At 40.5% G+C, this 14,935-nt stretch overlaps 1 protein-coding gene across 2 annotated transcripts in view; it reads right to left on the bottom strand.

Moving 5' to 3' along the window:
• The window catches only part of SLC24A4 (solute carrier family 24 member 4), a 286,363-nt gene that overhangs the window by 59,420 nt on the left and 212,008 nt on the right, over positions 1-14,935 (bottom strand). The gene's annotated exons all lie outside the window — the stretch shown is intronic.

The following is a 14,935-nucleotide window of genomic DNA, read 5'->3' as shown; positions in this document are numbered from 1 at the left end:
CTCTTCCTCCCTTTCTCCCTTTTTTCTTCTTTCTGTTTCTTTCTCAACAAGTTTACGGATTCCAGATTAAGAATAAGAATAAGAATCCTTGATCTCTAAGATCACAGAATTTTAGGATTAAGAGTTGGAATTCCGAGACCTCAGAGGTTAGCTTGTTTAGCTCCCCCATTTTACAGATGAAGCCTCGAGAAGATAAATGATTAGCCCAAGGTCACAGTAAGCAATAGTGATTGTATTGCTGAATTCCCCAAATTGGTCTTCTCAATATGTTGGAGGCCTTTGCTGATTTCTCTTTAAGTAGTGAGGATATCAGTGGAATGCCCAGGCTATTTATTCCTCACTCCTAACAAGAGACCAGCCCATCTTCTTCAGATGTCGTGGGTTTAACTACCAGCTCCACTGGAAGGGCTCCTCAAACTATATGTCTATAATTTCAGCCCTAATCTCTCCCTGAACATTAGGTGCAAATCAACAGTTGCCTATTGGACATTTTAATGTAGACATTCTGAAGACTTAGTATGTCTAAAATTGAACTTGTTATCTCCTCAATCTTTCAAAATTCCTCATTTCTTTTGAAGGTGCCACCGTCTGTCTAGCTTCCCAGATTCATAATCTCAGAATTATCCTGGACTCTGTCATTTCCCTCACCCCACATGTCTAGTCAGTCGCCAGATCTTGCCGTTTCTGTCTTCTGTAACATTTCTCATAACCTATTGATCTCTTCTCTCTGCTCATACTACCTTAGTCCAGGCCCTAATCACCTCTTGACTAAATTATTGCCACAGCTTCCTAACTGGTCTTCCGGCCTTAAGTCTCTCACTACTCCACTCCATCCTACCCATTGCTGCCAAAATAGTTTTCTTCAAACACAGATCTGACCACCTCTAATGGTTTTCTATTGCCTTCAGGATAAAATATAAACTCTGTTTGGCTTTTAAAGCCCAACATAAACCGGCTCCAACCTTTCTTTTCAGCCCCAGTAGACATTACTTCCCCTCTCTTACTCTGCAATCCAGCTAAACTTCTTGCTCCCTCTTCCTCAGTGCCTTTGTTCTGGCTGTTCCCCATGCCTGGAGCACATTCCCTCATCACTTCCCCCTTACAGAACCCTTAATTTCCTTTAAGATGCTGCTTTAAGCACCATTTTCTACACGAAGGCTTCCCTGGTCCCTCTAACTGCTCGTGCTTTCTCTCCCAAAATACTTTGTATTTAACTATGGTATTTTGCATATATTTGTATTTATTAACTATATTTGTACCACAGATTTTAACCCATACTTACTCTCTCCTCCATTAGAATGCAAGCTCTCTGTAAGTAGAGATCGCCTCATTCTTTGTTCTTATACCCTGATTGTCTAGTACAGTGCCTGGCACATACCAGATACTCTATATAAATACTTGTTTGATGATTCTTTCTTGCTTATCTACTTCTTAGATAGTGGCTAATACTTGCATAGCATCTACTATGTGCCAGACATTGTTCTAGGCCAGGGGTGGGGCACCTGCGGCCTCGAGGCCACATGTGCCCCTCTAGGTCCTCAAGTGCGGCCCTTTGAGTGGATCCCAACTTCACAGAACAAAGTTTGAAAAAGTTTGTCTGAAAAAAAAAAGAAAAATTTGTTGCCCCAATGGAATGATTGTCATCATTCAGGTTCTCCTTTGTAATTCCTGTTCATATGTTGCAGCTTACTAATGCCCACTACTACCTGTCTATTTCCCTCTCTGGGATAACTGAAAATGAGGGATAGATAGTATAAGTATAATTTTTCTCATGTTACAGATGAAGATGCTGATGCACAGAGAGATAAAGTGACTTCCAATGGTCACAAAGCTCTAGTGTCCAAGTCAAGATCTGAACTCAGGTCTCATGATTTCAAGTTCAGTGCTTTTTCCACCATGCCATGAATGTGGCCCAACTGAAGATTAGTACCCAATACAAGAATGAGACAGTCCCAGCCTTCAATAAACATATTCTACAAGAAGGACACGTGTGTGTATGTCTATATACACACATATCCATATATGTATATGTATACACATGTGCTATATATACATGTCTGTATATACACACATACATATAAAGATATATTTTAATTGATTGATAGTAATGCTTTTATATATATATACACACACACACACACACACACATATATAGATAAAATGTTCACAGATAGGTAAATACATAATATATACAAAACAAATATATAGTAATTTGGTGGGCAACATTAATAACTGGGGAAGTCAGGAAAGGTCTCTTGAAAAAAATGGCACTTGAGCTAAGCTTAGAAGGGAGAGAGGGGTCCCAGCAGGCATAAGTGAGGAGTGAGGGCATTCAGGCACAAGTAACATTCTGTGCAATGGCATGGCAGGCGAGAAGAAATACCATGAATAGGAAACAGCAAGCAGGCCAGCTTGGCTAAAATGTAAAGTCAGTGATGAACAGTAATATATAATTAGCCAGGAAACAGACTGGAGAGAGTGAGAAAGCCTTTACGTGCCAGACTTTTGCATGTAGCAGGCATTTTGTCCTAAAGGCAAAGGGGAGCTATGGAAGGTTCTTGAGCACAGCAGTGACACAATCAGATTCGTGCTTTAGGACACCAATTTGACATCTATGTGTACAACGGATTGTAGAGGGGAGAGATTTGAGGCAGGGAGGCCAATCAAGAGGCAAATGCAAATAGTGTGGGCAAGAGGTGATGAGGTCCTGAACTAGAGTGGAGGTCTTTGTGGAAGCCCAAAGGGTGTTGCATCTCCTTTTCTTAACGAGAGATTTCACTTCAAGAACTCATCGCCATTTCAGACAAAACAAAGTTACACATGTATTTGTTGGAATTTGAGCTCACCTCAACTCACATTCTGTTCCTGATCCCCAGGTCAACTAGAGAGAGAAACAAATTGCCTTTTCTAGGGTAGAAAAACCTGTCCTGTGTTCGGTTTCGGGGGATTCCTCCCTCTGCATCCTCCTGCCGCTCTGTGTCTCTAAATAAAGTTTCTTCTGAGCTAGACCCTAAACTGAGGGCTAGAACTGCTGCCATGACAGATTCTGGTACCTTGGCAAGGAAACCAGCGCATGAACCAAGCGAGCAGATGTTTCAGGCTGCCTTTATCCTTTCAGCTGGGGTACCACAGCCAAGATAAGGAGCTTCCTTTAAAATCTCTGGTAGAGGTACTAGAGTGGGGCTGCCTATGGGCTCCAACGTGTCTGGATTCCCTCTCATTTTATAATTCAAAAGAACTTTTCTATGCCTGTCTCTTTCTGTGCCAGCTAATTTCCTGAGTGAAATCCCATAGAGAGAAACTGTTTAGCTCCCCTTAACCAACATAGTACATTAGACCTTGGTTTAGTAAGTGGAAATTGTTGTAGGAAGGACATCTGGATTGCCTATCTAGCTGATTATGTGTTTAAGGGAATCTGGGAAGGGGCTTGGTGTCTCCATCAGCCACCAGGTGCCTCTTACAAAATCTATCACATTCAGAATTTGAAGGCTCAGGTAGTATGTATTTACAGATCAGCATGATTGTCTCTGTTATCTGTCACCTCTCTCTCTGTGCAGACCTATGATTACAGGCTGCCTGTTTAATAACTCTGACCCCCACCTTGGCAGAACCTTACCATGAGCACAGTGTAACTTCAGTGGCCACCCCTGCCTGGGGCAAACCCCTCTTTGTTGACATGGTCTGCAGGTTGAAAAGTGACAAGTGGGCACTCAGAGTAAGCTTTTTCCTTGTGCTTGTGATGGGGACAGGTCATCCCAAGCAAGTTCCAGTTCTCTCCAAGGGATCTCCAGCCCCACTGTATGTATGGTTATCATTCTTCCAAGATCTGCAATTTCTGGACATGTGGAATTGCCATTTTAAGAACCCATTACGCTATTCCCTGTGGAATGACCATCTGATGTTGACAAAACAGCATATTTATGGGAGCTCTCCAGCCTTTTGTGTCAAAAGTGGAACATGCCTAAAGGGATGCCTTTTTTGATTAGTATTCAAAAGCTTCTAAACATAAAAATCAGGTCATGGATAAAAGCTACCAAAATTCACATGAAAAACTAAAATCATAATTGAAAGGTATAAGGGAGAAACTGACTGCTTCCCAAACTAAGTGCAGACCTTCTTTTCTAATCCGGTAGAAGGAGTTAAACCCACTGATTAGTCAGATGTCTTAGACTCAGCAATCCAGACAATGCCTTCTGGGAGAAATGATTATTAAATAACAAATTAATAAGGAGATCACAGACTTCTTCCAAAAATCTACCTCAACCAGACTATCTCATCTAGGTGATGTTACCCCACCCAACTAGAGAATCTTGAAAAGAATTTAATCTGAATTTAATGTCTTTCTTTCTCTTTCCACTCCCTCTGTTCACATAGGGTATCATGCCCTTACCTTCAGAGTGCTCTGCCCAAAGGATGTAAATTTTGATTACTGAAACCTTCTTTTCTTAAGGATCATGCCTCAAACCCAAATCACTCTGGCTCTCATTGAATGGCCATTAATAGGTCCTGGGTCTTTCCCTCTTTTTTTTTTTTTTGACTAGGTAATGAGGCCATTCTCTGCCTCATTTCTTACCTAGCCTTAATCACTGAATGGGCATTGCCTCAATGAAACTGAGACCTGTTAAAGACCTCAGCTTAAAAAGGCCAAGGTCTCCCACTGCATCCAGGGTCATCTCTAGTCATCCTGACCTGTATCTTGCTGCCTGACCCAATGGCTCCAGAGGAGACAGTGAGGCTGGTGACTTTGACAGCCCTGCCTCACTTAAATCCAATTCACTTGCTTGTTGTGGCATCACCTCCTTGATGTCATGGTCCTCTTCGAGAACAAAGGACAAACAACAACAATCTGGGTGACTCCTAACCACTGTGTTCTACTCGGCTCGAGTGAGGATAAATTTTTTAATTATATTGCCCAAGGTTTGGGGTGGTCTGGTAGTAAATGATACAATCAAAGTTACATCCCCTAGTCCTTCATTAGAATGAGCCCACTTCTCATTATAATATTCATTCTCTTATTACTTGTTAACCAATTAGAGTTGACTTCTTCCCTCAGAAACATTCACTCTTCCAAGGGCATATAAGCATTGAGTGAGTTCCATAAGGGATCTCTGGCATTTGAGATGGTCACTCATCCCTTTTATTAATTATATGCTAGCATGACTAACACAATGATTAATTACCCAGAAACTATGTCTCTCAAACTTTTTATATGTCACACCTCTCTACCATCCTCTTTAATCCAGTAACAAAACACCATCATCATTGTCTTTGAACCTTAACCCCCCCCACTGTGCTTAAAGAGCCATGCACCCTCTCACTCTCCCAGTATCTCTTTAACTCCATTCCCCAATCACAGTCTCTCTGCCTCAATCCTCCAACCTTACAATTTCCCACACTGGGATTTTTGAATTCATCCCTCTAACCTTCTTGCACTCTAAATGCTGGATTGGACTCCTGGGAGCAATGTCATTACTGTTCATGTTCCTTGGAATTTATTTGGAAGCCAGGTGACCTTTACAATTTGACTCAAATTTTCTCTGAGGTTGAAGAAGATCAAGAGAAACTTCAAGAAGTTATAGATTATTATAAATTGGTGCCACCTAGCTTGGGACAGTATTAATCAATGAAATATGTGAAGGTCAAGGAAACCATTTAGCATTTTTTGTAGCCTACAACTAACCTCCAAATGAGGAGCCCTTTGATAGGTGAGAAAAATTAGCCAAGGCTCTCCTTCTCATACTATCCATAAAGACAGACTGGACTAAGACAAATACCTATAAACCCAAAAAGGTGAATACTAAAATGATTCTCTAGAAAGGCTGAAATAAATAAGTATTGATCAGAAATGGGTGACCCTGTCCAGCAAGTGCCCCATGCAGCAGTAGTATCTTCTATCCAATGACTAAATCTTAGGAGACAGGAGAGACTCTAGGATGCTATAATAGGAGGAGGAGATAAAGACCTAACTAAAGTACTGATAGCAGTAATCTACTCCCAACATGGTAGTGTGAGAAGGCCAGGGAAGCCAAGCTGATGGCCCTGCACAGCTCCAGGCTCAAAGATAACCTTAAAATAATAATCAAAATCAATAATGATGGAGGGAACAGGAATAGACCCTGGGGGCATAATCAGACCCGTCCATCAGAATATTGTTATTCTCTAATTCTAATTCTATAATTATGGCGATCAGGATCATTAATGCAAAATAGGAAAAATCCAGGGAGTCAGAAAGTCCTGACCTTTCCATAAGTGCAAAGGAATATAAATTTCCATAATTTGTCCAAACATCAAAGGGCACACAAAGCAGAGAAACTCTATGTATGTGATAAGTATAATAAATAATTTAAACATCAAATAAGTTTCTATTTGAATCATAAAATTCACCATGGGGAAAAACCTTGGAATGTGATAAGTGTTCTTAAAGGGCTCAAAAAGGCTTCACTGGTCACCAGAGAAACTACAAGAGAGGAAGCCCTGTTAATGTAGTTGGTGGGCCAAAGGCTTCCTTCAGCACTTAGCATGGCAACTGGAACATAGTAGGTGCTTAATAAATATTGATTGGTTCATTCATTCATTTAGAGAACAGCCATGAACATTCATAAGAATCTATTCAGGAGAAGACCCAGTATGTGTGCTGAGTGTGTGACATTAGAAAGAACTTAGTTTTTCCTAACTCAACTATCAACTTCCAGGCCCAAAAGATCATATTCTAGACCAATGATTTTCAAACTTTTTGGTCTCAAAACCCCTTTACACTCTTAAAAATTATTGAGGACACTAAAGAGCTTTTGTTTATGCTATGTTGTTGGTTATGTTTTATTTATGTGGTGGTATTTATTGATTTTTTTACCTTTAGAAATTAAAACAGATAAATTACAAAAATATTAATTTGCCTAAATACAAAAAACCCCATTATATTAAAATTACATATTTTAAAAATGAAAATAATCATATTTTCCAAAACAAAAAAATGAGGAGTGGTTTGTTTTACATATTTCTGCAAATCTCTTTAATGTCTGGCTTAATAGAAGATCGCTGGATTCTCCTATCTGCTTCTGTGCTCAAATTTTTATGATATGTTGTTTTGGTTGAAGTATATGAAGAAAATATGACCTCACACAGATATGTAGTTTAAAAAAGGGAGGAGTATTTTAATAGGCAAAGAATGTATTATGAAAATAGCTTTGATCTTACAGATCCTCCCTGAAAGGGTCTTAGGAACCATCCTTTGAGAAATGCTGCTGTAGAGGATTGTGATTTCAACACTCTCACAATTCTTATAGACTAATCTGGTCCTTATATTACAATGTCCCAACTCTGGGAAAATTATCTTCTGTCTTTTGTCTCTGGAACCTCTAAATCCGCCCTGCAAGTCTCTGAATTCTCTGCAAACATCCCCTGAAGTCACGAATGCTAAGGAAGAGAACTTATTGCTCATCCAGTTTCTGTCCCTACCACAATTTCTATGGGTCCTGTATCCAATAAAGAGGTCTTCTTTTACTTAGCTATCGTATTCCTGCCAACTTATGGAGAGGAGATCTGATTTGTAAGTTGGGATATGTGATCCTGTGGATTTATCTGGATGTTCTGGAATTGCAGGAAATAAATTTTGACACTCCTAGCAGAAAGGGACATTAATGCCAACCATTTCTCATTGTAACAGGAATTGTTGGGCACAATTATCACCTCACCTTTGAGTCCTTCTCGAAAATGAGGTTTGGCCCTCTCCTTAACCACTAACTGATTTGCATCACATTGAGCCCAACCAGATTGCTCCCTTGTGTTCCTCTCTTTAAGAGGAAGGTATTCAATTAGTCATTACCATTCTTCTCAAATAGGCAATTATTGTTCCCACCTATTTCTAATTTATCACACCTACCTTCCCTTCAAGAAACCATAAAAATTTCTGTTGGTTTTTCCAGGACCCACAAACTGTGATTACTTCCATCCTGTCTACTTTTCCCATAGTCCCTAACCAGGACACTATGTTTTTCTTTACTTGCTTGGAATGTCATGTATTTCATGGTGAAAGAACATTGCATTGCTTTCATCTCCATTCTCCTACACCCCAAGAGTTATTTCCTATTTGCATTTACCTACCAATCACTTGAGTATTTTAAACAAAGCTTCCCTCATGCTATCCCAAGTCTCTAACTCTGTTTTCCCAAATCCTCAAAAATGACCTTGATTCCACTACATTCCCTGGTGGAGCTATCCTTTTCAGAAATATTGGTGACTGTTAGTATCTCCAAACCTGGAAGTATGTAAAAAGAATGCAATGAACTTCCTTTCTGTGCTGGCTGTTATAGGTCATAAGGTCTCTGGGAGGAAGTTTCAGCTCTCTCCTATGTATACACTATTTTGTTGAGTCGTTTCAGTCGTCCAACTCTTTGTGACCCCATTTGGGGTTTTCTTGGCAAAGATACCAAAGTAGTTTGCCATTTCCTTCTCCAGCTCATTTTTACAGATAAGGAAACAGAGGAAAACAGGGTTAAGTGACTTGCCCAGGGTCACAAAGCTAGTAAGTGTCTGAAGGGTCAGATTTGAACTCAGGAAGATGAATCTTTCTGACTCCAGGCCTGGCACTCTATCCACTCTACCACCTAGCTGTCCATACACTATTCAGGCCATGGTATTTTAGGGCGGGGAAGCACATGTCCATCAACAGAGTGCAGGCTTTTCTTAAAATAGCTTGCCCCACTAATCTGGAACAGATGTGAGGAATTTGGGGCACAGCTGGTTATTGTACTATGGCTTTTAGGTTACATTGCCTTAGTAAAAGCCCTGTAGGAACTAACTTATGACATTACTTCTTCACCTTTATCCTGGTCCAGGGAAGTTGAGGACACATTGACCATTTTGAAAACAAGCCCTATCCTCAGCTCCCGTCCTTCTTCCAAATTAGAATATGATATGATATAATATAAAATGACATAATATATAAGATATATGATATGGCATGATATACGCTATCTTAAATACATGTATATACTATCATATATACTATTATATATGCTATCTTATTTAAACTACCATATATGCTATCATATAAATATATACTGTTAAATATATGTGTATACACATATATACACACACACATATAATATATATAAAAATATGTACTAAATACATATAGTATTAAATATCTTATACATGATATAGTACCATATATCATGTGTAAGATAGTACATCTGTTTTATACATACGTGTGTATGTATATGTATACACACACACACACACACACACACACACACCCCTTCACTTTGTACTGCCACCAAAAGAATGGTGTATTCTGGATTCATAGCAAAAGCCAACTTTTTCTGCTTAGGTCTGACTTGGACTCTGTGGTGGCCAGCTTGCCAACTTGTCTTTGAAATATCAATACTTCTGCCCCACTGTTGCAGAATGTGGCTAACCTGCTATTAGGAAGACTCAAGAAGTGCTGTCCTTCATACAATCATAGCTCTCCTTCTAAAAGGCTACCTAGCATACTTAAACCTCTAGGGTCAGAGTATGAGAACTTTCTACTATCAGCTGCTACTGCCACCCTGACCTGCTGTCCCTTCCTCAGTGCTGAATCCTCTGATGGTTCTATTTCTGCAAACGCAGAGCTATTTACTCCTAAACCTGCCCTAGAGTAGGAGTTCTTCACCTGGTGACCACTTACCCTGAAGGAGCTAGTGAACAGATTTCCAGGAAGTCTGTGAATCTGGATGGTAAAAAATTTACATTTTCATTTTCACTAATCTCTAACTGAAATTTAGTATTTCTTTTAATAGTGAATGTAGGCAACAAAGCACAGCAGAATTAGCGTTGGATGGATTTCAGGCCACAACACATTCTTTGACCTAAGGGACGTGGGATGTTCCCCTGCAGAGCCTTGACTTCATTCTCTCTGCAGAAGGCTCTTGCCTCAGGGACCCTAAGGACATTTAAGGTTACAGGATGTTCTGTCTGCACTCAACACTACACTGGAAGCATTTTCATTCCCTTCTGCCCATTCTGCCCAGATTGCTGAACTTGTTGCACTCACTGGCACCAGTGCTATGATCAAAGAACAGGCTGCACCTATTTATACTGTTTCTTTGGTTTTATATATGATTCGGTCAAATCTGGAAACAGAGGGTTCCTTGCTTCATCTGGTATCCAGATTAGTAATGCTTTCTAATAGCTTTTGTGCGTCGTTAGATGAAACCTTATCATCCTGTGCCATAGCAGTTGTAAAATGCAAGGGGTCCTATGATGACGTTGCTAGAGGAAATCACCAAAGGAATTGTCCTGCTGGGCATGTGACTCTTCTTCTCATTTGTCCATCAAGAGACCAGTCACCTCTGGCCCATCCCAAGACCAACCACCATACCTGGAAAAGGGTGCTTGGCTGTATAAAGATGTTCACTGTATGGGAATCTCTCTGATGTTCCTTACATGGCCTTTTGGTAGTGCCTGGAGAACTACTTCCACTTCTTACTCATCTGAGCTGCTCTATGGATAACATGAGCACAGAGGATGCTGTTGTACAAAAAAGACTGGTTTGCCCCCAATTTTTCCTCTTTGCACAACAGAACTGCAGCTTTTGTTCTGTGAAGTTTGGATTCAGTCAAAGGGCTGAACTTGAGGACCTAAAGGGCCACATGTAGCCTTGAAGCAGAAGGTTCCCCACTCCTGGATTGACCAGAGGGTAAAGACTATGCCCCTGCTGCCTGCCTATGTGCTACCACTGGAGTTCTATGTAAACTCACCAATCAATTTCATTCTATTATCTAAGTGTTGCTCATATGAATATGCTCCTGTTGTTTTTGATATACACAGTCTGGGTGGGTGGAAGTCTGTCCTTGCCCCTGGCTCACAGCATAATAAGTAATAATTTATCTTTATAAATGCACATGCACATGCATAATATGCATAGCATAATAAATGCTCATCGATGGATTGATTGGCTTGTGCTCATGCAGACTTTATCACTCTACTTCCCTACAGACACATATTTTTCAGGTCAAATATTTAAAGACATAGCTAAGGCACTTAACAAAGAACAACACTACCCTGAAGTTACTACCTACAATTCAGTGGAGCTGTAGAATGCAAAAATTCTGACAGAAAATTGCATTTAATGAAAATCTGCACAAAGAAGAATGGCCACGGAGATTTCTCTCTCATTTTGAGCAATCACCTATTTCCCTGTAACTTCCACCCATCATCCATTCTCCAGATCTAATTCACATAATGAAAGCATAAGTCCACCAGATACCAAAAATGATTATCCTAGGGACCTTACCAGTGAAATTCCATTGGAAGGAGACAGAGTTGACTTAGGGCCTGAGCCACTAGGTGCAGGGCAAGTTGCCTTAAAAGGCTAAAGCTTGAGGCAGGTTGTGTCTACCAAACAGTCAATTTCCAGATACCCCTATACATTGCCTCCCGGGATATGCTGACCTTCCTGACTTGAAATCGCTGCTTCTGTACCACATTTTCCATCCTGTTTCAACCTTTTGGATTTTATCACTCCACAGAAGCCCAGATTCCCTACTTGGCCAGGCAGGCCTTTGGCTTATGCTTACTTGCATCCCAGTTTTAAAACCACTCCTTTTTCCCCAGGTGAGGATTCCTTATTTTTATTCCAGCCTGGGTGACTGCCCTAAATTACAGGCCTGCCTTGTTCTCTCTACACAAATAGGACAGGAATGATCTTGTGCTGAGCAATTTATAGGTACAGTATGTCCCACATAATAATGTCCTGACTGAGGTAATAAAAAAAATGTTAATAAACTACCAAACCTCTCTCATGGTTCTTTTGGAATTAACTCACCATTCAGTGATATTTTTGCCTGTATTATTCCTATTCGGGTGTCTTAGCACTTGATAATTTTCAGTAGGTCATTAAGGTTGCTACACCCTCCTTTACAGGACTTCCAGGCATACTTTAGCTCAACTAGTGGTCATTTTATTCCTCTACCCTGATGAAGAGATTCTAGCAAGATGTCCTAATTCAGTCACTTAGACATAGTATGAGATTAATAAATGTTTATTAAGCTGATATAGTGGTCTCTACACACAATGAGTTGGGCCAAATGTTCCTTGCCCAGTGATGAGTTTTTCTATTTCTGATATATTAGTGGATGGTGTTTGTGTGTGGATCCCATGTTTCCACAACGGCTGGGGCTGAGAGATACTTATTAGAGGGAATTCTCTTTGAATTACGTCTCCCAGAGGACTATGTGGGGCCCCATTAGCCTGGTGATGTTACTTAGCATACATTCTGCTTGGGTTGGTGCATTTTAAATATGCAGTTTGAAAGGCTGGGAAATCAGAGGCTCATGAAAGCTAAGTTACGCAAGAAGGACAAGAAAAAAAAGGCATCTTTATCTATATCTTTCCAGCTTGAGGCACTGACAATGTCTGGAGTTCCCAAACTGCTGCTGCTATGTTGAGATAGAGGAATCTTGATTTCTTATTCAAGTTTGGGGTTGTAATTGGGGTTGTGACTTGCCCAGAGTCACACAGCTAGTAAGTATTATGTGTCTGAGGCCAGATTTGAACTCAGGTCCTCCTGACTCCAGGACCTGTGCTCTATCCACTGCACCACTTAGCTGCTCCTCAATCTTGATTTCTACCACTCTTTTTAGTTACCTTGCAGAGAAACCGACATTCCTAAGATTGCTACAAAAGTGGTATCTTTAATAGCAAATTACCATAACCCTCTCCTAATGTGCTGGGAAGTCCAAGGGGTTACCTGGGAACCAAAACTATACCTCCTGGGAAACATGCTGGGAGAGGCCCCTGTATGATAGTGGGTGCTAGCAGGATTTAATGCCTTATTCAATTCCTCGCTATCACATTGACCATCTCTTTTTTATTAAATGCCTTTTGCTTTGAATTAATTTGTAGTCTGGCTTCTTGTTGTATTAAGAGATATATCAGTTGGGACTCAGAGCCTGAATTTGAATAGATAAGTATTCCAACAGTATTATGAACCTAGTAATAGCTGAGAGGGGCCCTGGGATATACTAATAAACTAGGAAGGTAGAAAAAGGACACTTCAAAGAAGTGTATTTTCTATATAGTCCCTCACCACTACTTCCAATTCCTCTCTCTCTCTCTTTCTTTAGTTTTTACAAAAAATATGAACATCTTAACTTTCTCACAATTGGAGTGGTCTTGAAGGGGCTGTCTTTGAAGGTGCTTAGCACAGTGCCTAGCACATAGCAGGCATTTAAGAAATGTTTATTGATTGACTGATTAATTGGTAGTGAGTTCCCCAACACTAGAGTACTTTAATAAGAGGTTGGTTGATAGCCTGTTTAGGATGATGGAGAAAGGGTTACCAAAACCACACTTAAAAAGAAAAGAGGAGCATAAAATGCCATCTCAGCAATCACACTCCCAGATTCTGGGATAAAATTCCAGTCAGATGGAAATGTTAATGTTAACAGGAGATTCAAATATGGGTTGGACTAGATCAGGGGTGGAAACCCGAGGGAGGCGCTGAGGCCACTTGTGGCCTTCTAGGTCCTCAAGTGCAGTCCTTTGACAGAATCCAAACTTCACATTCAGTCAAAGGGCCGCACTTGAGGACCTAGAGGGCCACATGTGGCCTTGAGGTCTCAGGTTCCCCATCCCTGGACTAGATGAACTCTGAGGTTCCTTCCAATGTAGAGATTCTATGACTGTTTGAACTGTTACACCATCATGGCCATCACACAAGAGTTAATATTTGCTAGACTGTTATCAATGCCCTCTAATTTATTCCGGCATGGGACTATATCCCAGTCAATGATTCATCACCAAGACACCACCACAGAATTTTGGAACTGATGAAAATAGAAATGCTCATCTCTTAAAGATGCATCTGTGGCGTTAAAGGAGTATTGGATTTTGAATCAGAAAACCTGGTTTCAGTCCTGGCTGTGAAACTTACCAAAGGTGCAACCTTGGGCAAGTCATTCACTCTCTGAGCCTCAGTTTCCTAATCTGTAAAAGGGTAGTAATAATACACAATCTTACCTCTCAGGGTTTTTGTGAGGATTAAATAAACTAATGTATGCAAAGTACCCTGTAAATGTTGTGTAAATGTAAACTTTTATTATGACAACATCCACTTTTCAAGAAGGAAGGGGAATTGGTCCATAAAAATACTTTCATTTCATTTTCGGATGTTTTGGGAAATCTTAACCCTAAATCTCTCTTCAGGAGTATCCGTAGCAATGAGGCTTTTCCCAAAAGAGGCCTAGGATTCCTATTATGTGAGCACTACTCAAAGAAGACACATGACCAATTTAATTTACCAAATGGATAAAGTAGGGTGGGGAGGAAAGTGCATCTGCATTACAAAAGGATTAGGGGGATTTGCCGAAGAGTTCCCCTTTAAGTGACCCAGGGACTCTGGCTCAAAGAAATGTATAGATCCAGTATAGAGGATCCCAGTAAGTAGTATGTAGGAATGATGGAGTGCTTGTGTTTGGGCCCCAGTTTAGACCACTGATGCCTTCAAGATACCTGGCCAGCCACTGACCACTTAGATCCTTCTCACTGTCCTTTCTGTATATAAGCATCAGCCTCATCCTCATTAGTTTGCAAGTTCCTTGTCCCTTCTATTGGCATTACAATAAACTTTGCCACTTGACTGGAAGAAAGTGAATAAACTGAGTCGGGAACACAGGATACTGTTAGATTTAGAGCTGAAAAAGACAGGGGTTCTTAACCTGGGGTCCCTCCAAGGGGTTCATGCAGAGATTTCAGGAGCTCCATGGACTTGGAGGAGGAAAACATTAGCACTTTCATTTCACTAATTTTTAACTGAAATAGAGCATTTCCTTCAATTATGAATGTAGGCAACAAACATTATTCTGAGGATTCCACAGGCTTCACCAGACTCTCAGAGGAGTCCCTGACACACTCATCTAGTCCAGCCATCTTATTTCACAGATGAAAAAACTGA

This window comes from Phascolarctos cinereus, unplaced genomic scaffold (genome assembly GCF_003287225.1).
Source record: "Phascolarctos cinereus isolate Bilbo 61053 unplaced genomic scaffold, phaCin_HiC Scaffold_3;HRSCAF=262, whole genome shotgun sequence".
Taxonomy (NCBI): domain Eukaryota; kingdom Metazoa; phylum Chordata; class Mammalia; order Diprotodontia; family Phascolarctidae; genus Phascolarctos; species Phascolarctos cinereus.
The sequence above is the reverse complement of the archived record's forward strand: the minus strand, read 5'-3'. Positions and strand labels throughout refer to the sequence as shown.